Source organism: Aotus nancymaae, unplaced genomic scaffold (genome assembly GCF_030222135.1).
Source record: "Aotus nancymaae isolate 86718 unplaced genomic scaffold, 86718_ANA_hifiasm-v0.15.2.pri h1tg000043l, whole genome shotgun sequence".
Lineage (NCBI taxonomy): Eukaryota > Metazoa > Chordata > Mammalia > Primates > Aotidae > Aotus > Aotus nancymaae.
Window position 1 is genome coordinate 1,048,327 of NW_026988457.1, and position 25,278 is coordinate 1,073,604.

At 40.9% G+C, this 25,278-nt stretch overlaps 1 protein-coding gene across 5 annotated transcripts in view; it reads left to right on the forward strand.

Moving 5' to 3' along the window:
- Nucleotides 1–25,278, forward strand: part of MTUS2 (microtubule associated scaffold protein 2) — a 797,713-nt gene that overhangs the window by 228,104 nt on the left and 544,331 nt on the right. The gene's annotated exons all lie outside the window — the stretch shown is intronic.

The window sequence follows — 25,278 nt, forward strand, 5'->3', positions numbered from 1 at the left end:
TATTATTTACAAAAAATAAAAAACTAGAAAATAGCAAGCGTTGGTGAGGATGTAGAGAAATTGAAACAGTTGTATACCTTTGGTAGTAATGTAAAATGCTGCTGCTGCTGCTGCTATGGAAAACAGTATGGCAGTTCCTCAAAAAATTAAACATATAATTACCATCTGATCCTGCAATCTCACTTCTGGGTTTATATCTGAAAGCAGGGACCCAGACAGATATTTCTAGACCTCTGTTCACAGCAGCCTTATTCACAATAGCCAAGAGATAGAGGCAGCCTGACTGCCCACTGACACTTGGATGAATGGATAAACAAAGTAGGGTCTATACATACAGTGGAATATTATTCAACCTTGGGAAGGAAATTCTGACACATGCTACAGTATGGATGAACCTTGAGCATATTATGTTAAAGGAAATATGCCAGTCATAAAAAGACAAGTGCTATGTGATTCCATTCATATGAGGCACCTAGGGTGGTGAAATTCATAGACAGAAAATAGAAGGGTGATTGCCAGGGGCTGGAGAGAACAACGTGGGAGGATTGTTTAATAAGTTTAGAGTTTTAGTTTTGCAAGATGAAAAGCATTCTGGAGATGGATGGCTGTAATGGTTGCCTAACAGTGTACTTACTGCCACTGAACTAGTGAATACATTTAAAAATGGTTAAAATGGCAAGTTTTATGTTATGGATATCTTACCATAAAACATAATCTTAAGAAAAATTCAAGGGGAGTGAGCTAAAGCCAGCAAATTTTTACCTGCAAAGCCAGAGCAGGGTGGCTGTCAGTACCTTCATGCAGTGGGTGATTGCTCACACAGAGTCCCTGCTAGGTCCACCTCTCCATCGCTCCAGAGACGCCTGAGTTCTCTCACATGCCATGACTTGGGTGACCATCAGGCTAACCTGCCTGCTACATGCATTGTCATTCATATACATTGGCCATCTTCTGTAACTTCTGTCCAGGACAGTGGCCAGAAGCCATGTGTGGCTGTTGTGCACTTCCAGTGTGACTCATTCAAATTGAGATGTACTGTAAATGTAAGATTCACACTGGATTCTGAAGCCTTAATCTGAAAAAGAAATGTAAAATACCTCATTAATAGTTTTATATTGATAGTATGTTGAAATAACATTTATTGGGGTCAGTGAAACGTATTATTAAAATTAATCTCACTTGTTTGACTTGACTTTTTTGTTGTGGCTACTAGAAAATCTAAAATTTCATTTGTGGCTTTCATTGTATTTCTGTTGACTAGCATTTTTCTGGAGCAGCAGCACCACCTGAGAATGTGTTAGAAATGCAGATTCTTGGGTCCCACCCCCGGCCCCTGGAACCAGAAACTCTGGGGATGGAGCCAGCAATCTGTGTTTTAGCATCTGCTCAAGTTTGAGAGCCAGGGCTCTAGAGCAGTCTGTCTCAATCAGTTTAACAACTACTGAGACTAACGGGCTGCTTTATTACTGCTGCCAGGCACCTTGACCTTTAATCACAGCTTATGGCAGGAAGGACTGACTGCAGGTGCAAATTAGCATGGGCACTCGCAGTTGCATGGGTGCTCTCTTGCTTTGCTCTGGATCCTCTCCTTGTTTGTCTGCTCTCTGCTTATGTGGCTTTTCACCCACTTTGTTTCTTTACCTGTTTCCAGCTCTGTGTTCAGTGGACTTGACAACAGATTCCGCTCTCCTTTCTCCTTGCTCCCTGGGACAAAGGCTTGTGCTCCCCTCTTGCCAGTTTCTGCTATTTGATGCACTTGAGTTAAGGACGATTGCTGAGTACTCATGTGAACTTTGCTGAATTCTGCGTGGTGTCTTCATTCTTCACAGGCAGGAAGGGAGGGGAAGATGTGAAGAATTAAGGGAAGGGTGCTAAATTATCATTGGTTTTAGAAATCTCATGTAGTTGAGAATCTCTTGGGAAAAATGAGACTAAATTTGTTCCTCTCTCCCTCTACCCCTCCCTCCCTTTATTCCTTATGGGGGAAATTTTGGTTTCTTCCTAGTATCAATAAAAGGGGTCTTTATGAGACTTCTGCATCTGGTTTTGATGAAAGCAGATGTGTTTGAACAAATCATTCACCTTCTCAGTGCTTCTAACTCCTGGTTCTCAAGATAGAATTAATGGCTTCCAGTGCTGTATCACAGCTTGAAGCCCCTTCTGTAATTGCATGAAGAAGATCAGTGTGGACACCATAGAGTTGTTCAGAAGCCTCGTTCTGGCCCTGACATCTGACGGAACTGTGTATTTGGGCTCTTTTTGAACCCCTTTGACTTGATTTGTCACATGGGCATAAAGGAAGGTCCTCAATACTTTTTATAAGACCCTCTGGGCCAAATATGTGCATGAATTTGCACTTCAGGTTTTTAGATTGTGCCTGGGTTGTATATAACATGACATTCCTAAGGAAGGATAGGGCAGTACCCTGCATCAAATATGTTACTCCTGAAGTGAAACATGGGCATTGACGCTAAATGGGATTTCTCAAAAAGACTATAAATAGCTTCATGCATTTGGGTTATGTTTTTCTGTCAAATGAGTTATAAAAACAACCTCTCAGCTTTTAGATCTTCTGGCATTCAGGATAGTGGATAAGGGATTGTGGACTTTGGTAGTGCCTATGTTGTCTGAAATAACAGAAGAAACCCAGATTAGCAAATGTGTGACTTTCGTTTATTTTGGAATAGCTGAGGAATGCCCCAGATTAGGAGAAGATTCCAAAGAGCTGATTCATGTGTCAACCTTTTGGAGTTGGTATGGTTGCCAGCAACCTGAGAGAACTATATTTTAGTGTCCAGAAATATATATGGACATTCTCAGATATTGGAACTTAATGTTATGGTTTTGATTTTTAGACAGAAAAAGATTATCCCAATTCAGACACATCTTTGAATCTGACTATATATGCAGGCTATGCAAAATTTTATTTCTTTGGAAGCAGAACACAAAGTAGTTGTGAAAATCCACCACACTGTCATAGGTTCATTGTGATAACTAAATGTGATACTGTGCTGAAAGCAGTTAGCACTGACTGTGGTCTTTAAAAATTCAATAAATGATAATTTGGTATATTATTATAACTGCAGATGTTAGTAATTAGCATTGTCTATTCTCATTCCAGATAGAAATAGGTTTTATCAAAATTGGTTCCTTATATTTTAAAATACTTTAAGCAATGGAAGAAATGATATATATATTTTTAAACAAAAAAAACCTTTATCTTTGTTTTTTCCCTGACTTTAATTCACTGCCCTTGTTTAAGTCACTTCAACTCTATGATGGTTAATTTGGTTAACTTGGCCGGGCTGTGGTGCCCAGATATGTGGCCAGACGTTATTCTGGATATTTCTGTTAGAGTATTTTTGGATGAGATTAACATTTATTTTATTAGTTTTATTTTTTATTTTTTTCAATTGTGTCTTTTTTAATTTAATTTTTTTATTGCATTTTAGGTTTTGGGGTCCATGTGAAGAACATGCAAGATTGTTGCATATGTGCACACATGGCAGTGTGGTTTGCTGCCTTCATCCCCATCACCTATATCTGGCATTTCTCCCCACGCTCTCTCTCCCCAACTCCCTACCCTCCACTGTCTCTCCCCTATTTCCCCCCGACAGACCCCAGTGTGAGATGCTTCCCCGCCTGTGTCCATATGTTCTCATTGTTCAGCACCCACCTGTGAGTGAGAACATGCGGTGTTTGATTTTGTGTTCTTGTGTCAGTTTGCTGAGAATGATGGTTTCCAGGTTCATCCATGCCCCTACAAAGGACACGAACTCATTGTTTTTGATGGCTACATAGTATTCCATGGTGTATACGTGCCACATTTTCCCTGTCCAGTCTATCATCGATGGGTATATGGGTTGGTTCCAGGTCTTTGTTATTGTAAACTGTGCTGCAATGAACATTCGTGTGCATGTGTCCTTATAGTAGAACGATTTATAATCCTTTGAGTCTACACCCAGTAATGAGATTGCTGGGTCAAATGGAATTTCTATTTCTATGTCCTTGAGGAATTGCCACACTGTCTTCCACAATAGTTGAACTAATTTACACTGCCACTAACAGTGTAAAAGTGTTCCTATTTCTCCACATCCTCTCCAGCATCTGTTGTCTCCAGGTTTTTTAATGATCGCCATTCTAACTGGCGTGAGATGGTATCTCAGTGTAGTTTTGATTTGCATTTCTCTAATGACCAGTGATGATGAGCATTTTTTCATATGTTTGTTGGCCTCATGTATGTCTTCTTTTGTAAAATGTCTGTTCATATCCTTCTCCCACTTTTGAATGGGCTTTTTTGTTTTTTTCTTGTAAATCTGTTTTAGATCTTTGTAGATTCTGGATATCAGCCCTTTGTCAGATGGGTAGATTGCAAAAATTTTTTCCCATTCTGTTGGTTGCTGATTCACTCTAATGACTGTTTCTTTTGCCGTGCAGAAGCTGTGGAGTTTGATTAGGTCCCATTTGTCTATTTTGGCTTTTGTTGCCAATGCTTTTGGTGTTTTGGTCATGAAGTCCTTGACTATGCCTATGTCCTGAATGGTTTTGCCTAGATTTTCTTCTAGGATTTTTATGGTATTAGGTCTTATGTTTAAGTCTTTAATCCATCTGGAGTTAATTTTAGTGTAAGGTGTCAGGAAGGGATCCAGTTTCTGCTTTCTGCACATGGCTAGCCAGTTTTCCCAACACCTTGTTATTAAACAGGGAATCCTTTTCCCATTGCTTGTTTTTGTGAGGTTTGTCAAGACCAGATGGTTGTAGATGTGTGCCGTTGCCTCCGAGGCCTCTGTTCTGTTCCATTGGTCTATATCTCTGTTTTGGTACCAGTAGAATTTTGGGTAAAGCAGATTGATCCTCCATGACATAGGTGGGCCTCATCCAATCAGTTGGAGGTCTGGATAGCCCTCTCCTGAACAAGAGGGAATTCTACCTGCAGACGGCCTTCGGGCTCCAACTGTAGCATGAGCTCTGGTTTCCAGCCTGATGGCCCACCCTGCAGCTTTTGGACTTGCTAGCTTCCGTAATTGTGTGAGCTAATTCTTTAAAATAAATCTCAATCTCTCAGCCAGGTGCAGTGACTCACAATCTGTAATCCCAGCGCTTTGTGAGACCCAGGCAGATGGATCACCTGAGGTCAGGAGTTCAAGACCAGCCCGACCAACATGGTGAAACCTGTCTCTACTAAATACAAAAAATTAGCTGGGCATGATGGTTCATGTCTGTAGTCCCAGCTACTTGAGAGGCTGAGGCAGGAGAATTGCTTGAACCTGGGTCAACATGGTGAAACCCCATCTTTACTAAAAATACAAAATTAGCTGGGTGTAGTGGTGCGTGCCTGTAGTCCCAGCTACTTGGGAAGCTGAGGCAGGAGAATCACTTGAACCTGGGAGGCAGAGGTTGCAGTGAGTTGAGGTTGCGCCATTGCACTCCAGCCTGGGCAACAAGAGCGAAGGTTGCGCCATTGCACTCCAGACTGGGCAACAAGAGCGAAACTGTCTCCAAAAAAAAAAAAAAAAAAAAAAAAACTCAATCTCTCTCTCTCTCTCTCTCTTTCTCTCTCTTTCTCTTGAACCCTGATTAATGGACCTCCGTTAACCTTACTTGGTTTCTTCATTTATAGAAACAGAACATATGAGATACGTCTTCCAAGGTTTCCTTTAAGAGTGTGAGAAGTTATTTGGGTCTAAAGCATCGTCTAGGATGTCTCAATCTTGGCTGACTGGAAGGACGAGGGCAGGAAGGAGAGTGCGCCTTGGGAGTGGGTATAGATGGCAGGCTTAGTTGGGAGCTATTGCAGCCTATGGGGGATCCACATGGAGATGTCCAGTACACACCTGGATGAGAGTTGATCTTGAGGGTGATGGCAATTCACAGAGAGGTGTTAACAGACACAGGATGTAAGAACTTGCCTGCTGTGTAGAGCTGAGTCCCTGGTGCATACACTAGGTGGGCACTGGCCTCCTGGCTTCAGAGCTCAGAGGGAAACTCAGCAGCTGGGGTTCCACTTGGTTGTGTTAAAGATGCTACCTCCAGGAGACTGTGGCTGCATGCCTGCTTTCTCACTAGAGGCAAAGAAGTAAGACAAAACAACTCCTGAATGTTCACCGTGGCCCCTGATGAATTTTGGTTACTCTCCCAGGCATAGAATCCTCTAACAGGACCAGACGTCAAGTTTGCCTGAGATCTGTTCCTATAGAGTCCAAGTCTTAGATGGAGGCTTGAGCTGGAACAGCTTACTATTACTATTCCCTTTGTGAATAGTGATGATATGAACAGCTGTGTCTGCTGATGTGTGTTCAGTGTTTGTCACTCCAGAGCTGTACTTTTCAATAGGGAGCCACTGGTCTCATGTAACTATTTAAATTACAATTAAAATAATAAAATTAAAAATTTAAGTCTTCAGTCACACTAGCCACATTGCAAGTGCTCAGTAGCTGCATATACCTGGTGGCTTCTGTATTGGACAGCACAGATGTGGGACATTTCCATCCTCACAGAAAGTTGTCTGGACAGCCATGCTCTAGTCTAGAGTTTTGTGTACATTGTCATATACTCCCATGGTGTTCTGGAGTGAGAGTTATTATGCCCAGTTTGTAGATGAGGATATTGGGGTGTAGGCTGAATAACTGGCCCCAAATTACAGTTTTAAGTGACAGAGCTGGGAACGCAAAGTTCCTGGAGCCCTGGACTAGTCTACTGGATCTGGACTTGTCAGCCTACAGGTGGTAGTGAGCCTTGAGTGTGCAGGAAATCTTCCCTCCCTGTGGCAAGAGGCAACCCTGGGTGGAAAGATGGAGAAGAGTGGAGAGACACAGAGGGTGTGGGAAGAGGCTCCAGAAGGATGCAGCACATCCAGAGAGTTTGAGTTGCGTTGCACAGTGGCAGAATGAGGCCATTGGTCTTTGCAAGGGCTGTTTCAGCCTCGTAGAGGGGGAGAAAGCTGGATATCAGGGCTTCGAGGAGTAAATGGAAGATGAGAGAGAAGGAGATGGGGGATGGGCAACTAGAAAGAGACACGAGATGAAAAGACAGGACACTTTCAGGCTTGAGAAAGCTTGGCCCTGCTAACAGACTAAGGTAAAGACTGTCTGTGGAACCAGGCTGGAAGTAACTTTGGGGTGGGGGCCAACCTGAGACACATGCCCTTCCTGGAGGGGGCTGCCACCATCCTATCCCAGCAGACTGCTGCTGGGAGACTGCTGTTTCCAGAGTCCATGCATCTGGATTTTTATGTGAAATGTGCCAAATTATAAACACGTTTAAAATGACATGTGCTTCCATAAAAAGCACACATCTCATTGCAGAACAATGTGAATGTCTTTAATGCTGCAGAACTGTGCACTTAAACACGGTTAAAATGGTAAAATTCTTCTTCTTCTTTTTTTTTTACCAAAAAGACAAAAAGCACGTATCACTGGACCATTTTAGCATACAAGCTGTGAGTTTGTGACTTCTGGGCTAGGGGGATAGAACCTGCATGACTTTCTACCTTGGCTGTCCAATAGCATCCTCAACCCCAGGCCATACCCTGGAACAATGAAGTCAGAATGTCTGGAGGAGGGACCCAGGTACCAGAATTGTTTAAAGTGAGAAAGTGATTCCATTTTACAGCCAGTGTTGAGAAGGTGAAACAATTAGCAATTAGGATAGAGACGGGAAGAAGCAGCATTAGAATCCAGATGTAGGGAACTTATGTTTCTGGGACTGGAGGGACAGAAGCGAGGATGTATATGGATTATGTTAGATTAGGGATGTGAGGATACCACAGCAAGAATAATGAGAATTGCATGATGTCTAGGGCTTGGGCTCAACTGTTCTTTAACTTTTCCAGTTGCAAAATGGGAATGATATATGCACCTGCCTGTCTATGTCATCATGTCTTTGTGTTTCTGAAAATCTGTTCCCTGAGAATTCATTTTATACAGATGTATTGTAAGGCAAAAATGTCGTAGTGATCATCTTTTAGGAATCACTTTACTTTTCAATTTCTATCCCTACTGTAATACTAGAGAACTTATTAATTCATTTTAGAGAAAACAGAAAATTAGAGAAATGCATTTGTGAGCAAACAGATGAGGAAAAACATTGAAATCTAAATATATAGAGCCAGTAACAAAGCTTTTAGTAAACTGAATGTACAAAGTGTTCACTGAATATAGACAGTTACTTCAAAAAATGTAATTATCCCTTTTAACACAAAAATGTTAAAAGTCCATTAATTACCAAATATTCAAAGAGTTGCCTTTGGAGTAGACAAAGCCCTGAGGCATTCTTCAGCGGGAGCATTTTCATTAAAGGGGAGTATATTTATGTATACTAAAAATTAGGGAAGGTTTTGAATAATTCAAGGGGGAAATAAAGTTCTATTTCCCCCCTGAATTTAATGTAGCTTGAAGTGATGTAAGCTCATGTCTAAAATATTAGTTTAATATGAGAACAAGCCTCTTTCCAGCAGGAAGATGTTGCTCATTTACCTTTCCTTGTAATCAAAAGCAATTGTTTGTAAACCAGCTTGGCTGCACTTTGAGTCAATTGGTTTTGGACTAGCTTCTAATCAAGAGATGCAAATGCTTTCTTGTCAACAGTTTCATTGGCTTAGACCTGTCTGCTGAGGGAGTTTTATCTTGATCCCTGGTAACTTAAGATGCTCTGTTGGGCATGCTTTATACAATCTGTGAAGCTGGTGGAGTGCTGGGAACTGAGACTCTCTGCACACCAGGTCAGCTGTTGGTATGTGAAAGAGCCACAGAGTCCAGGTAGCCTTGGGAAAATGGCTGCTTAGTAATTTGGGCATTTGCAGATGAATTGTCATCTTGTGCAAGAGCCAACCAGTGAAAGGAGCTTATGAAAATGAGGCCAAGATAGTGACACCTTTTTAGATAAGGGATACATGTATGAGGAAATTTTAGGGAAGCATATATAGTTCAGACATATAGCTAAGACACTGAATAAAAAATTGGCCTCATTAACAAAGTCCCTTGCCAGCTTCCCAAGCCCAGAAAAATATCCCTCAGCAAACTCTAAGAAGGAGGAGGGCGCAGATATGAAGAGGCTTAGATTTGGCTTGTTGGGGATGGGAATGGAGGCGTTTATGAATCTGGGTCACAGTTTGATGAGCATTGGGTCTTCTGCTCCAGCTCTCCTCTCTACGAGTGTCCACAGGACCCACAGGTGACTGGCAGGGAGGACGAGGGTGGATGGCAGCCACCTCATGCCTTCTGCTGGGGAGACAGTATGAGGGGTGAGGATGGGGTGAACAGGGAAGCACATGCGACTCCTAAAGAGAGCCAGCTGCTGCGTGGGCTTGCAGGGCCACGCTTGCCAAGTTGTCTCATTCTCTAACTTAAGTCAAGCATCGGGCTGTTTTTTTTGATAGAATTCCCTGATTAGTGCATGTTGATAATGAGTTCAAATCATAACATTGTGAGAGTCAAATAAAATACCTGTGGGGGTCAGATTTGGCCTATGGCCTGGCCTCTCTCTCCCCTACCCTACTTTTTCTAACCAGGGGCTTGTATGGAAGGAGGTACTGGAATCTTCTGCTCCCTGGGAAGTGTTGCGAACTGGCAGGAGGTTGTCTTGTGTATTGGGGCTTCACTGAGTGAGTCACTCATTCAACATGTATCTACCAACTGCTCTGTGCCAGGCGCAAGATGAGTTGGAGGCGTGGGGCATTCCAGGCCAGGGAGATGTTGGAGGCCTGGGACTTTGGAAGGAGCTGATACGTTCATGGAGACACTTTTTTCTACGTGGTTAGCGACAGAGTCCATGTGAGAGGATGGTGAGGGGTGGTATTGGCAAGTTCAATCCTGGTTGGAGAATGAAGAGCTTTATGGTTGCTCAAGAGTGTGAGTTTTGCTCTAAGAGCAAGAGGGAGCCACTTAGCAGAGAACTGCCATGATCACATTTGCATATTTACAAACTGCTGCTGCTGGGCAGAGGAGCAAGATGAGGCAGGTGACCCGATGTGTGCTTGAGGATTAGACTTTTAAGAATTTTTGCTCATTTAAGACTACTGCTGTGTTAAGGTATGCAGTGAGGGTTTGTGCTGCTCTTGATCATGGGGATAGAATGTGAACAAACATCACAGGGTCACGTGTGTGTAAGTTACACTTGACTTTCCTGTCCAGCTGTTTGTTTTATTTCCATTGAGGTAGTGTACTAATTATGAAACGCAGCTTTGCCTCTTCATTTTTTTTAAATTAATTTAATTAAATTTAGACTGTGAGCCTTTTTACTGCTCTGGGCCAGCAGGAGCTTTAAACTTGGCTACTTTTTATTACTTTTCCCTTCCTTCCCCTTTGTGTGAAGGTCCTGGGTTGGAGGGAGCACCCAGGCAGCAGGGGCATCCCTGTAGTCCTGTGTCTCAGGTCCACAGCAGTTACCTCTGAGATGTCAAGGGTTTGTTAGGATCGGCCAGTGTGATTCTGTCCCTGTACCTGGAAACTTGTGCATGCTGGAGCCCAGCCTAGGCTTGGCTGAAGGTGTTCCTCCCTTCCTAAGCTCAGCTGGCTTTGAGAGCAGCCAGCACAGAGCCTGCCTACCTCTAGAAACCACAGTCCTCTCTTTTGTGGGCCTGGGAGATTTACTTTGGGGAACTTTCTCAATCTCCCTTCTCTTATCTATAGTTCCCACAGTGACACCTCTTCTTGCTTGAAACTTTTTTTTTTCCTCCATGCACTTAAGCATTTGGAAACCAAAATCAGGAAGGGAAATGTCTTACCAGCAACTCCTCTTCTGCAGTCATGAAGCTCCCCAGGGACTGGTAATCACGGAGCCTGCTTGGGTGAGGTAGATGAAGAAAGGGAATATAGAAGAAAGAAAGAAATTGCTATTTCAACAAATATTTTTCCATGGTGGCAAGTTGATATTACTGTTTGGTTTCAGAGCCAAAAGGGAGAAGATACGAGGACTGCCAGAGGGAGGAGGAGGTGAATGAGGGAACTAGGACTTGCCTAGTCTGAGCAGCCTTTTCCAGCTGCTGGGAAAGGGGGTGGGTAAGGAGAGATGGTTTTTGATGGCTGCACATGGACTAGAAACAGGGAGATGTTCACAGCATTGCGTACTGTGAACACGTCCCACACCTGCATACTTCCAGGAAGGCACTAATGACTGCTTCCTTAATAATTGTATTTTCAGTGGTTCATGGCTGCTTCCAACAGCTTGGGTTATGCCTGACCATTTCTAAGACTCAGTTTGACCATCCTTCCCATGCTCCCCTGGGCCTTTGGATAATCCAGTCCTAGTTGCTCATATTTAAATTTTTTTTATTGTGGTAAAATATACATAAAATTTTCTGTCTTACCCATTTTTAAGTGCACAGTTTAGTGGCATTAAGTACATTCATATTGTTGTGCAGCTGTCACCACCATCCACTTCCAGAAGTCTTTCATCTTGCAAGACTGAAGCTGTTCCCATTAAACAACTTCCCATCTCTCTCCACAGCCCCTGGCAACCACCGTTTTACTTTCAGTGAATTTGATGACTCTGGGTACCTTATGTGAGTGGAATCATACAATATTTGTTTTTTCGTTGGCTTTTTCTCTTAATGTCATGTCCTCAAAGTTCCATATTTCAGGATGTGTCAGAATTTCCTTCTTTTTTAAGGCTGAATAATACTTCATTGTATGTATATATCATATTTGTTTATCCATTAATCCATAGGGGGACATTTGGGTTCATTTCACATTTTAGCTATTGTGACTAATACTGCTATATAGATAAGTATACCAGTATCTTTTTGAGACTCTGATTTCAGTTCTTTTTGTATATACCTAGACGTGGGATTGCTGGATCATATGGTAATTCTAATTTTATTTTATTTTTTGAGGAATTGCCATACTGTTTTCTATAGCAGTTGTACCATTTTATAATCCTGCCAACAATGCACAAGTGTTTCAGTTTCTTTACATCTTTGCCAATACCTGTTATTTTATTATTCTCCTATTCTGTTCATTGTCTGTTTACTCTAGTGATAGTTTCTTTTGCTCTGCAGAAGCTCTTTAGTTTAATGAAGTCGGATGTTTCCTAGATTTTCTTTTAGGATTCTTAGAGTTTAAGGTCTTATTTTTAAATCTTTAATCCATCTTGAGTTAATTATTTTTCTTATCTGGAGAAAGGTAGGGGTCCAGTTTCATTCTTTTGTGTATGTCTAGCCAGCTATCCCAGCACCATTTATTGAATAGAGACTCCTCTCCCCATTGCTCATCTTCGTCGACTTCATTGAAGATCAGATGGCTGTACATGTATGGCTTTATTCTCTGTTCTGTTCCATTGGTTTATGTTTCTGTTTTTGTTCCATGCGTTACTATCTTCTTTTGTGCTTGGCTGATTTTTTTTTTTGTAGTGAAATATTTTAGTTTCACTTCTTCTCATTTTCATTATGTATATCATATAGTTAGTTTCTTTTTGGTTTTGATATGGCTTACATTTATTTATTTAATTCTTGAAAGTTTTATAAATAATATACATATTTATGGGGTACCGTGTGATATTTCAATATGTACATAATTGTGTAATGATAAAATCAGGACAATTAGTCAATCCACCACAAACATTGATCATTTTTTTGTAGTGAGAACATTCACAATTTTTTCTTCTAGTTATTTTGTAATATACACTATGTTATTGTTAACTGTAGTCACCCTGCTGTGCAATAGAACACCAGAACTTACTTCTCCTAACTGTAACTTTGTACCCACTGACTAACTTCTCATCCTCTTCTGCCCCCATTGCCCCAGCCTCTGGTAACCACTATTTTACTCTCTATTGCTATGAGACCAACTTTTTTAGATTCCATATATAAGTGACATAATGTGGTATTTGTCTTTATGTGTTTGGCTTACTTCACTTAACATAATGTCCTTCAGGTTCATTTATGTTGTTGCAAATGACAGTATTTCATTTTTTTAATAGCTGAATAGTATTCCATTGTGTATATCTACCACATTTTCTATATCCATTTATCTGTTGATGGATACTTAGGTTGATTTCATGCCTTGGTTATGTGAATAGTGCTGCAGTAAATGTGGGAGTGTAGATATCTTTTTGACCTATTGCTTTCATCCTTTGGGTGTATACCCAGTAGTAGGATTAGAGGATCATGTGGTAGTTCTATTTTTAGTTTTTTGAGAAATCTCCATACTGGTTTCCATAGCAGTTTTACTACGTTTTAGCATTTTTTTCATGGTAGATATAGTGGTAATGAAATTCGTTGACTTTTGTTTATCCGGGAATGTCTCAGTTTTCTTCTCACTTTTGAAGGACAGTTTTGCTGGCTATAGGATTCTTGGTTGACAGGGTTTTTCCTTTTCTTTTTCTTTCGTTTTGAGATGGAGTTTCACTCTTGTTGCTTAGGCTGGAGTGCAGTGGCATAATCTCAGCTCACTGCAACCTCCATCCCCAGGATTCAAATGATTCTCCTGCCTCAGCCTACTAAGTAGCTAGCTGGGATTATAGGTGCACGCCACCACACCTGGCTTTTTGTTGTTGTCGTTGTTGTTCTTGTATTTTTAGTAGAGATGGGGTTTCTCCATGTGACCATGCTGGTCTCAAACTCCTGACCTCAGGTGATCATCTGCCTTGGCCTCCCAGTGTTAGGATTACAGGCATGAGCCACCATGCCCAGCTGACAGTGTTTTTCTTTTAATTCTTTAAATATATCAAGTCCATTTACCTAAGTCAGGACCTGGATGTCACCCTTGACCTCACACCTGAGCCATCACCAAGTTTTGCCACTTCTCCCTCCTAAATAGCCACAAATATTTTCACTCTCCTTTCCCTCTGCTACCATTGTCTTCTTTTTTCTGCACACCTCCCAGTCCTTTTCCTTCCTCCTACCTGGCCCACTCTAACCTGTCCTCAGATGGCAGCCAGAGCTCTGTTCCCAAAGTGCAGAGATGATTGTTCCCTAGTTCTGCTGAATACTTGTCAGCAGCTTTCTATGGTCCTTAGGATAGGATCAGGCTATGTAACGTAGGGAGGGTGCCAGCCCTTGCCATATGCACATGCTTATCTCTCATTCCCTCTCACCGTCATTATTCAGGCCACACTGAGCAGCATTCAGTTCCTAGAAAACTGCTCTTTCTTGCCTTTTTTGATGGAATGCTTCTCACAAGTACTTTGGCTTTTATTCTCAGTGAGATGAAGAGCCATGGGAGGGGCTTGAAGAGAGGAGTGATATGATCTAATTTCCATGATTGAAAAGATCCTTCTGGCTATAGGGTTCATAATAGAGCACAGGATGGGATTTGGGGCATTGTTCCAGGGATCCCACTGAGGAAAGATGGTGGCTTTGATGGTGGTGGCTATGAAGGTCGGGAGAAGTAGTCAGATGCTGGATCTGTTTTTAAAAGGATACCTGATAGAACTTGATGACAGGTTGCATGTGGAATGGGAGAGAAAAAGAGGAGTCAAGGGTGACTCCAGGTTATTTGCCCTGAGCAAATGGAAGGATGAGCTTGCCATCAACTGAAATGCAGGCAGACATGGGTAGAGCAGGTTTGGACAGAGTTGGTGGGAGTGAGTGGAAATAGCAGCAGCTTAGCTTGAGATCTGTTCAACATCTATGCAGATGTGTCAGGCAGAATAATGGCCCCCCAAAATGTCCATGTCCTGGTACCTGGAACCCGTGATTATGTTCCCTCATGTGGCAAAAAGGACTTGGTACATGTGATTAAGGTAAAGATATTGATTTGGAGAGATTATCCAGGATTATCTGAGTAGGTCCAATGAAATCACAAGTGTCCTTGTAAGAGGGAGGCAGGAGTGTCAAAGCCAGAGGAGGAGGTGTGATGACCAAAACAGAAGCTGGAATGACATGCTTTGTAGTTGAAGGAAGGGGCCACAGCTAAGCATGCAGGTGACCTCTGTACACTTTGTGAGATACGTATCTCTAGCTTCTAGCTGGAAGAGGCATGGAAGTAGATTTTCCTGGAGTGTGCAGAAAGAATGTGGCCCTGCCAATGCTGTGATTTTTGTTTTTTATGACCCATTTTGAACTTCTGACTCCCAGAACTACAAGATAATAAATGTGTGTTGTCTTGAGCCAGTAAGTTGTGGTAATTTGTTACAGCAGTTATAGGAAATGAATTTAGTGAAGATTCTGAGTGGGCTGTATTATACATGTGTCTGGGGCTTAGGGAGAACCTACCTTCCTTCACTTCAGCTGTCACTCATCACTCAGCAAAATGACATTGTTCTTTTGGCAGCCTCAGCTGTTTTAACAGTACACATCTGGGAACAGTTTTTAGAAGGTAGGCTAAGGGGATTTCCCAAAATGTACAGTGTAAGTTTTCTACTCATGGCTGGTGTTTTCTGCTTACACCACAGTTGATACACTGTATACCCATATATACTATATACTGTATACTTTTTGCTTTATACAGAATTTGAGTATTTATTACAAAGTGATTTTAGATTATAAGAAAATAGGAAAAGTCCTATTCTGAAGCAGAAATAGTGATAGTTGCAGGATGTAATAATTAATAGCAGGGAAAGATACAGGGAAAATTAAAGTCAAAAGTGAGATGCAAGGACTTCGATACAGTCATATTTGAGCAAATAGTTTAGGGGCAAACAGATCTTTAAATCGTAGTAGTGAATCCCTCCGTTAGATTGTCAGTCTATTATAGCGAATTCAGTGACCAGTATTCAAAATGATCACCTTAAGTCACCATGAAAATATTAGATTACTTTTGATGCACTCTTTCAGAAAGTAGAACATTCTGCAGTACATTTTAAAAGCTTTCTCTTCACCTACATCAAACTTTAAAGTGCATTGGCTCTTAAATATGCTTCAGTTGCTAGAAAATCAGTTTATCTGCTGCACTTAGTCCCCCGATGCTGCTAGATAATAGAGCACCATTGAACTTTAGAAGTGGATAAATTCACAAATAGCAACGTAAGATATTCAAAGATGAGACTCCAATTGTGCACCAACCCAATTGTGCACCAATCCTATTGTGAAAGCCTGTCCTTATAGAACTATAAACAACTAAAAGTACAGTTAAAATAGTTCAAGAAGAGCCACACACTGGGAGTTCACTCCTCAAGTTAGACCTGAAGCAACAGCTTTGTTATAGAGATTCAAATGGACAGGACTTTTTGTTTTTTGTTTTTTTTAAATGTTTTAATTTAAGAAACAGTTACATGTTGCTTACTGTGTACCTAACACTTCTAAGCCTTTTGCATAAATTAACTGATGATGAAGCAAGTCTGTGAGTAAAGTACTATCAGTGTTCCCATTTTACAGATGGCAGAACTGAGGGACAGATAGACCAAGTAACCAGCTCAGGTGCATCCAACTGCTAAGTCTGGATTCAAGTCCAGGGAGTCCATACCCTTAGCTGTACTCTGTGCTAATCTCACTGGGTCTTTTCAGCTTATACTCTTGAATTCGCTCTCCTATACATTTCTGCCCCTTTTAAATGTAGTTTACGCATGTTAGATGGATTCCTCTAGAACACTTTTTGTCCTAATTCAAGTCCTTTTCTTTTGCCTGGTCTGGGCCAGCTATTTATTCTGCCCCAACTGTTTCTGATCTCTAATTCAACATATCTAGGACTGCCTCACCAGATGTCATTCTTCTTGTTTAAAAATATGCAACGTTTTCCCATTTCCTACAGAATAGGGGCCAGACTCCTTAGCATGATATTTTTGGCTGTGAGCAAGAGAAGTCTTCTCTGGTCACTTTGTGCAGGAAAGGAAGGCCATGGATGATACCTGGGTGGTGGACAAGAGCAAGGGAGCACTGGGCATGGGCAGTGGGAACAAACTAGGCAGAGTGCTCCTGTGGCCCTGGCACAGCCTCCATGGATGGCTCTGCTGACACTCGTCATTGCAGCTGCTGCCCACAGGTGTGCTGTCTCTCATCTAGTCTCACCATCATCATAGTTTCAGGTCATGTGCTTCAGATTCAAAGACCCCAGTGAGAGCATCCATTTAGCCAACACTGGCCGCCTTTCTAAGGGGGAAGAAAGGGTGAGGAGCTCCCTCGTTTTGCTACTTTAATGGATTGTAGGTTTCCTTCCTCCACCAGGACTGACCATAGAATTACCCAAAAGTAGGAAGTTGGTTTGGTTCCTGCCAGCCAAAAACAATGACAAATAACCCTACAATGTGGCTGTAACATTTCTGTCTGCAACTCAGAAAGGATATATGGGCATGCACATGTATGTGTGCACACAAACATGCACACGCACAGTGGCAGCATTTAACTGAAAAAGATTTCAGCAAACAATTCTCATCCCTGAAAATGTAATAAACTAATAGATTATATGTATTCTCATTTTTAAAAAAAATACTGGCCATGACTCATTAAATTGATTTGAATTTAAAAATCTTGCCCTACAGCATTCTCTATATAGTATTATGTTTTCAATGAGTAGCTGTATTCATGAAATGCTTATTTATATAATAGACAAACATTTTTACAATTCCGGTCTTTAAATGAGTGTTTATAACCTAGATCCTTGAAGTATGGGATTTATTACTTTGACAACAAAGCAGGCAAAAATGAGAAGGAAATATAGATCTTACATATAATGAAAAGCAATGCTTTGTAGTTTCCAAACAGACTATCTGCATCATCAGAAGTTACCCACTATAATATTTCAGCATGTTAGTTTAGCTTGGCAGAAAAATTTAAATAATAGTTTGCTAGAATGTGATGGGTTTTAATTTCTCATGCCTACTAAACAAGCATGTTTCTTTTAGCAAATACAAACTGAGAACCTGCCCTGGGCGAGGCCCTTTGCTGGATGTTATGAAGGACATAGAGGCAAACTGGGCTGGGATCCTGGTCTCAAGGAGCTGGAAGCCTAGTACAAAAGAAAAGACCAGCCTGCAGAAAATAGTTATACAAGGTAAAAAGTGATCAGGGTCATGGGAAGAGAATAAATCAAATGCACAGGAATTCAGAGGAGTGCAGGTGTGCAGTTCTTGATGAGCAAGTTCAGTAGAGCAAAGGAGGACTTTGGAGCGGCTCTCTAGAGGGACTTCCCCAACACCTCATGCTTGCCATGGTGCAACCAATGAGGCCATGGGCATCAGCATGGGCTCACAGACCCCTTTCTGCAGTAGGATTCTTGTGTTAGCATGTCTTTGTTCCTACCACCCCAGTTGCCACCGAGTCAATGCTTAATGTGTATAGAGTGAGTGAATGGACCTAGTTGTGGCAGCAGAGCTACCATGGACAGTAATGAGTGCTCGGCCGCCAGCATTATGGCTGAGGGCCCCAGGCAGGTCTCTGTGGGCCAGAGAGGGGCTTGGCCCAGCAGCTGGAGAGGGGCAAGGACTCACAAACAGGGCTTTGATCACAGTGCTTGCCCATCTCCAAATCAGAAATGATGACTTTTATCTATGAACTGGGCAAAGTTCTGTTGAGTGTCTGTTATGTGAAAGTTCTGGGGCAGAAAGGGATCTGCAGATGCTAAATGACAAGGACCCTGCCCTCTAGAGCAGCCAAGTCCTGGGAACAAAGTAGGGTGAAGAGGAGTCAGGAGGAAGTGTATACAGAAGTAACCATGGGCAGTAAGGATGGAAAGGGGTAAGTGCTGTCACCGAGGCATCTGCAGAGGAAGTGCAGCTGTGGTCTTGGATGCAAGGAAGTAGGGAACTCCGTACTGACTTTAGCACATGTGAACCGGGCACGTTTTGTTCTGTTATTCTTCTCTAGTAAGGATATCAGTATCTTGCAAACCTGCTTCTTTCTAACCAAAATTAACCTGGTGTTGTTAACCTAGGACATAGTCTGCACTTCTGTGTCTTGTAAGACTCTGCTGAACACAGAATCTGTTCTCTAGGAATATGCTCCATGGATGTAATGTTGTAAAGGAATAGTATTGCCATTTGAGTTTTGAAGATGAAACTATTTCCATGTTCTGGCAGATGGCCCATTGAAACAATTCTTTTCTTATCTAATTGTAGCTAGCTCTTTTAAAGATGCAGTTCTGACTCAGGGACACTTTCCCCAGTTACTTACTATGTAGGGACTTGGTTTCTACAACAGAGACTAAATATTTCTCTTGTATAGAGGGACCATGCAAGTTCCTGGAGAGGGGAGTAGGGCAAAACCAGAGGGTAGGTGGAGTGGGGCAGCAGTAAGCTGAGGTTGAGAGTGGGCAGGTGAAGGATGAGATACCAGCGGAGGATCTTCCCAGGTGCTGCAGAAGTTTAGTTGCAAGCACATTGCACTCTGCACCAGAGGCTGTTAGAAACACATAAAAGCAAACAGCAGGCCGGGCACAGTGGCTTATGCCTGTAATCCCAGCACTTTGGGAGGCCAAGGCGGGTGGATCACCTGAGATCAGGAGTTCGAGACTAGCCTGACCAACATGGAGAGACTCCATCTCTACTAAAAATACAAAAATTAGCCAGGCGTGGTGGTGCATGCCTATAATCCCAGCTACTTGGGAGGCTAAGGCAGAAGAATCTCTTGAACCCCAAAGCCAGAGCCGAGATTGCACCATTGCACTCCAGCCTAGGCAACAAGAGTGAAACTCCATCTCAAAAAAAAAAAAAAAAAAAAAAAGCTAGGCATTATTCCTTTCTGTGGCCCAATCAACCAGGTACATAGCACTGAATCTGTACATGTATTTTTTTAATGCAGTGACATGATATGTACTCCATTTATTTAATAGCCCCCCCCACCATGGAATAAGTATGTCATATACATTTTTTTCTAGTCCTCCCAACAAAGCTACAAACCCCTATTTTTAGGTCCATTAGAATGCTGATAAGGACACAGGATGAGATTAGTGAGTTACCACAGAGCCACAGGATGACAGAACCATGCTTCAAAGCAGAGGGTGCCGCATTCTTATACCTCCTTTGCCTCTGCTTTGTATGGATGGTGGTCATTGTGAAGCCATCTGAGAGGCCTAACAATAGGCAGGTTTTGTTGTTGTTGGGTTTTTTTTTTTTTTTTTTTTTTTTTTTGTATGCCTTTATCAGGAGGGCTGTGTCTTCTAGGGAGTGTGCTACCTGATAGAACATGCAATTCAGAGACATCCTGACTTGCCATTCCACAGGCAACTGGAAAATCTTTAAATCTGTTGTGTGTGTATCAAAATCTGTGCCTCTCTTCTGATATTGCAACTTCCTTTTTATTAAACTAGCTCAGCTTTTTTTGAAATCTTTCATCTGTTGAATTCAGGGACAGGAAGGGATACATTCTCATCTGCCTGCTCAACCCCTGGTGAATCTGGGGTCTGCTGGTCTCTCAACACACAAATACGTGTCTTTCCTCCCACTGATTCAGTTTCAAGTTCATATGTCCTGTTATTTCAGCAGGAACATCCAATCTGTTGTGTTCCTAGACATCCAGTACAGTGATCCTCTTACATTCCTTAAATGTAAAATTTCAATTTAAACTAGAAAATCACAAAGTAGATATTTTTTAATGACATTGTAGCCGTAATCCTTCATTAAAATTATCTAAACCTTCACACTTTGCTATACTTTTCTTTATGTCATAAGAAAACAGTGGTTTAAAAATTTTAAATTTCTATTATAGTGATAAAAGGCTTATTAAAGAAATTGCAGTCCACTGTTTGCCCGCCCCTCCCATTTCAACTTGTACTCCCCAGAGGGAACAGATTTCAAATAACTTCTCCTGATACCCAGGTCCACCATTCTTAGAAGGTGCTCTATTTATCTTTTGTTTTCATCAATTTTGGATATTTATCATTACAGTGGTGGAGAATTCAGCTTTTACTGCATATTCTTACTAAATATGTCCCTTTCTTAAGACTTCCAACATTTGGGTAAATTAGCAGTAACTATTTAACTTCGTAAATTAGAGTAACTATTTAACCTCACATTTGCATTTTCTTCTGCCTCTGCCACTCCTGAGACAAGAAGATCAACCCCTCCTCTTCCTCCTCCTCCTCAGCCTACTTAAAACATGAAGGTGATGAGGATGAAGACCTTTGTGATGGTCCATTTCCATTTAATGAATAGTAAACATATTTTTTCTTCCTTGGGATTTTCTTAATAACATTTTCTTTTCCTGTAGCTTTACTTTATTGTAATAATACAGTATATAATGCACATATGAAATATATGGTAATCAACTGTTTATGTTATCCATAAGGCTTCTGGTCAGCAGCAGGCTATTAATAGTTAAATTTGGGGGAGAATCAAGTTATTTGTGGATTTTCAACAGCACAGGGGTTGGTGCCCCTAACTCCCATGTTGTTCAACCATATATGATTATTATTTGTAATTTATTGATAGTCTTATCAGTGTACTATGATGATTGGTTTCTTTTCTCATGAAACACTCCTCCCCACTGAAGTTAGTAAATGCCATATTATGCTGGTATTGCTAATTGCTGTCCAATAGCCATTTCCTCTTCCTCATTGCTAGCTGAATTCTGATTTTGTTCTGATGTTCACTCCTTTGCCACTTGATTCAATAACTCCTGATTGTGCCAAGCCAGTCACTAGGACCCCATCTCCTGCCCTGGTGGAGAAAGCCTGCAGGGATTGCCTCTGGAAGGTTTCTTTATCTTAGAGAGACAAGCAAGGAAGAAACATCCTCCCTATCACTTAGAGAAGCGTTCCAAAACCCCGTAGAACACTTACTAAATGCAAACATCCAAGCGCAGCAGGACCATCAGTTGCGTTTTTCTCACTGGATTTGCTTCCACTGCTTTCTGTCTTTCCATTCCAATCTGAACTGGTTCATCTCTGGGCCTGGCCACCACCCATTTCCTTCTGGTTCATCTGTCCTGGCTCCCCTGTCTTCATCACTTACATAGTCATTTTACAGAAGCATATTCTTTAGAGGTTTGGGGAATATACATGTATTTGAATGTTTGCATGTCAGAAAATGTATTTATTCTGTATTCACCCTTGATTTGATAGTTTAGTAAGATATAGAGTTCTAGGTGGAAATTATTTTTTCTTGTGGTGTTACCAAATACTCGCTTTTGGTGTTCAGCCAGTGTGATTTTTTTTATTTGTGATTTATTTTAAGTCTTTTGAGGATTTAGGGCTTTTCATTTATTCCTAGGACACTGAAATTACTCGATGCTGTGCTTTGCATATTGCAATTTTTGTTTTCTAGACTTGTGGCGGGCCCTTTTAATTGGAAGACTTGTGTTTTTCAGTGTTGAAAATTTTCTTGTTTTGTTTCCTTGGTAATTTTCTGCTTTTCTTTTCTCCATTCTTCTTTTTTTCTGCATATCTTATTGAATTTAGAGCTCCTAGATTGATCCTCTAATTATTTTATCTTTTCTCTGTTAGTTTCTTTTTTTGGAGAGGGTTCTGATTTCTGAGAGATTTCCTTGACTTTAATGCCTTCTTTGATTTTTACATTTTAATTGTCATTTTAAAAATTTCTATAAGCCCCTATTTATTCTGTGACCATCCCTTCCTATAGCACCCTATAGTTGTTTTATGGACACTCTTATCTCTCTGAAAAAATTAATTAGAATTTTAAAATGTTTTCTTCTGTCTTTCAACTGGGGAATATACAATCTATGGTACAGCCATATAATGGAATATTACTCAGCAATAAAGAGGAACAAACTATTGATGCTTTTTATAATATGGATGAACCTTGAATGCAATACGTACTGTGTACTATTACTATTAACTATAATAAATATATCCAACTACTTTTATTAATAATATATCAATAATAATATAGTATAATAATATCTAGGTTTATCTATATTAAAAATGAAAGAAGCTGGACTTGAAAGGCTACATGTTGTTTGGTTATATTTATGTGGCGTTCTGGAAAAGACAAAACTATAGGGATGGAGAATAGGTTGTATTTGCTAGTAGCTCGGGGAGAATAGCTGATTACAAAGCGGTAATGTGAGAGAAGTTTTTGAGGTTATCAATTGTTCTGTACCTTAACTGTGTTAATGGTTTCTCTGTGAATTTGTCAAAACTTATAGAACTATAAACCAAAAAGAGTGAATATATTGTATGTGAATAAAAATCTTTTTAAAAACTTTTTTTATGTTTTCTGTATTTTTTAAGCTTTTTTCATTTGAAGCCTTTTTACATATTTTGTTGTTTTTTGCTATTCATTCATATTTAAGAATCAGGCATTAAAAAGCTGACTGGAATCTAGGGCCACATATTATATGTCATATGGTTTTGCTCTAGTAGATGCTGAGAGAGTGGGGTATAAAAAGCTATAAAATGCTTGCAAACGCACAGGCACATTCACAGTCATACACGGAATGCTTCCTCTTCCCTAAATTATCTTTTTCTGCTTTAATACCTCTCAGGTTTTCCTCTCCTTTTTCATCTCTCTTTTCCTCCAGCCTCCTTAGAACCAAAATCTGGCTTTTGGTGGGGAATGGAGTCTCGGCATCATTTGTCCAGCATTATTTTATTCTTTTCACATTAATCAGAGGACCTGCCATCTCAAGGGTTCCCTTTTCCTCCACTTTCCTAACACATCCTTGGCCTATAGGGCTTTGGCCTTTTCTAGGCTAGGACCCCATTCCTTCCTTCCTCTTGGGGTTGAGAAGGCCACCACCTGCAGACCACACTCTGAGCCTGTCCATCTGCTTGGGAAGCTCTGTCCCACTGCTGTGGGGAGGTTTTCTTCAGATTTACTTGCTCTATCATGATCCCTTTCAACATCAGAGAATGCTCCCATTGAGAGCTGAGTGCTCCTTTCTGTGGCCCAGTCAACCAGGTACATAGCAATGGATCTGTACATATTTTTTTTAATGTGTTGATTAGAATTCCTGGTTTCTCCTCCTCCATTAGAGCTGTCCTCACACTTTAGTTAGAAAGACCCCGTAACAGTAGACCTGAAACAGATTTCTGTGGTCAGGAGAAGGTTAGTCAGCGTATAGCTGTGCTAGTCTCAGCATTCAGATGGTGGAGGACTGTCTGGGCTGTTGCTGCAGTCCTGGAGAGCTGCCCCTGGGAGAGGAACCGTCCCTGGGGTCAGGAGCCTCCCTGGAAGCTGTCAGGAGGACGTGTTAGCATTGTGCTCCCTTCTCGTGCTTCACACTTACACATACATGTCACATGTAAGAGGATGTGACTGTGAATCACTAAACAGAATTGACTAACCTTTTAACTGTGTTATTTAAAAGACAAGAAGCATGCAACCTGTGGAGTATCATTGAGAGTCTTTGATTAAAATGGATGTATTTGGGTGTCTCGTGTTATTTAACAGTGAATTTCTTAACTGATTTTTAAATATTTGAAACATGCCCATTAAAATTCATGCTTATTCAGGTTTGTGATTTTGGGAATGTTTGATTTTTGTTGCTTTGAGAAATTGTCTAATTCTGATAATGAAGATGTATGAAGCCTGAACTCCATCTTGAAAATGCTGGCAAGACAGTTTTTCACCCTTGCATTATAGATTGGGTGCTATTCAAACACACATCAACATGCTGCTCTTTTAAAAAGCACTCTTAAATTTTGTTGGGAATATAAATATCTTTTACTATTTTTCTTCGATCTTTGGTGAAATGATGGAGGATTACTACAAGTTATCCAAAGCAATGTTATTCATTTATCTCAGCTGAACAGAAAAACTAGTCATTCTCCCCAGCATGTATCATTTATTTTTCCTTCATGTTTCTGGGCTGAGTTGGTTCCTAACTAAATAATACGGTTTTTCCTTTTTAATTTATTTTCATTTGCTTATCTCTTTTTAAAAGATATTCCAAGTGTGACGATCCAAAACGCTTTGTTCATTACAAAGTCTAATGAAAATATAGAGTCTTATGATGGGCCCTGGGACATGAAAGTGTATACCTTTCCATTAGTTGGAGGGTTTTGCACTCATCTGTGCAGTTTATTTAATTGCTTTCTGATTGTTGAAACTTTTTTTTTTGGCTTGGGCTGCATCATGGTGTTACATATTTAGCTTCATCCTTCTAGGGATCTAGTTTATTTGACAGAAGAATGGATATGAGCTTCTAATGAAAGATAAAAGAAATTCACCTTCAGGATAAAAAGGAATTTGAAGGAGCCCTGTGTGAAGTGACCTGGTGTAGGCTTTTGAGCTGTAGGTGAACCTCCCTTCCCTCCTGATGATGTTAGAATGATTTATTTCTTCCTTTCAGATAGCAAACAATCCCTGAGGTTTATAGCCTACTGTCCTATAGATAAGGGAGGGTCATGCACCGCCTCCATCCATTCTGCGAGTGTATGGCGTTTGAAAGAGAGTCAAGAGCAAGCAACTAAAGTGTGCCTCCTGCTCTGAAGTAAACCCACATGGAGAAGCTCAGTGGAGAGTGGCCTAGCAGAGGAGCTCAAGTAAATGTCCATTCTGTCCTTTCAG